Raw genomic sequence first — 1,294 nt, 5'->3', positions numbered from 1 at the left:
CATCTTGCCTTGTGTTGTGAGCCGCAACAAGTTCGGGGCTTAAGCCTCCACAATAAGATGTATCATGATTTGTACCACCACAATTTTGACATGAGAAAGATTTGAATTGAGAGGAGCTTGCCCCACTATTAACACTTGTGTTCAACTTTGCAAGCCCCTTGGTCAAAAGCTCTATTTGATGTTGCAATTGATCAACCTTCTCTAATTCATACATCCCACTTTTCTTCGGTGCACTCCTCCTTCTACCACCCCGAGAGTAGTTCATCGCCACTTCTTCGATCATTGCCTCAACTTGGTTTTGGGGGTCTTGATCAATTTTCCACCCGCCCCCGCATCCAAGTTAGCTCTAGACATGGGTTCAAATCCATCATAGAAGAATCGCATGAGCAAGCTTTGATTATATTCATGGTGAGGACATGCTTGTACCAACTCCTTGAATCTTTTCCAAGCTTCACTAAGACTCTCATACGTTTCTTGTTCAAATGATGCAATCTTCCTTCTCATCTCGGAAGTCTTTTCCTCGGAAATGAACCTCTTCAAAAATTCCTTGACTTCACACAAACCTAAATTCTCCAACCCTCTTTTCTGAAACCCATATAGGTTCTACATATGGCCATAACCCTCTGGGTATTCACGCTCCATCTACCCAATCGAACGCTCATTACAACGAAGGGTACATCCGAGTTTGTGAATTCACCAAACCATGGAAACAAGTTTAACTTGTAGGATCCCATCCATACGCGCCAACCTTCTAAAGGTAAGGCTTCCACGCAATGCATCCGGAATCATAACCATGGACCCTATTTTGACTAACCATAATCCTTGAACTTTAGAGAATTAAAGCCATGGTTAGGTTGCAAACTCATGGTATCATATTGTGCTTACGGGACTACTTGTGCATCTCTTGCTTGTGTATGGATGACCCCGAACAAACACCTATACAAAACGCCAAATAAGAGAAGAAAACAAAATAAAATACAACTAACTAAAACTACGAATTAAGAACTGAAAATATGAAAAACTCGTAAAAACTAATCGAAAACCGAAAAGAGTTATTAAAACGGAAAATAAAAGAAAACTAAGAAAATTATATGAAAAAAATGAAAGAAAATATAGAAAAAGAACTTAAATCTTATTCTTTTGAGTGCCATAAATGACGCTCATCAATGGCTTGTATGTGTTTACAATAACCGTTTGTTTGACTGTGTTACAAATCTAAATAAACTGATTAATGACTATATAAGACTTTGCTTAATTAGTTAATTAATTAATGAGTTAATTAATTAATGAGTTA

The 1,294-nt window shown here is 37.7% G+C and overlaps 1 non-coding gene across 1 annotated transcript; it reads left to right on the top strand.

The window, feature by feature from the left end:
- Positions 1 to 399: 399 nt before the first annotated feature.
- On the top strand, positions 400 to 506 carry LOC145577152 (small nucleolar RNA R71). The gene has a single exon (XR_014098638.1). It is a non-coding gene; the product is annotated as a small nucleolar RNA R71 (small nucleolar RNA).
- The last annotated feature ends 788 nt before the right edge of the window (positions 507 to 1,294 follow it).

The sequence above is a fragment of the Chenopodium album genome, chromosome 13 (genome assembly GCF_948465745.1).
Source record: "Chenopodium album chromosome 13, dcCheAlbu1.1, whole genome shotgun sequence".
NCBI lineage: Eukaryota > Viridiplantae > Streptophyta > Magnoliopsida > Caryophyllales > Amaranthaceae > Chenopodium > Chenopodium album.
This window is presented reverse-complemented; position numbering and strand designations above follow the sequence as displayed.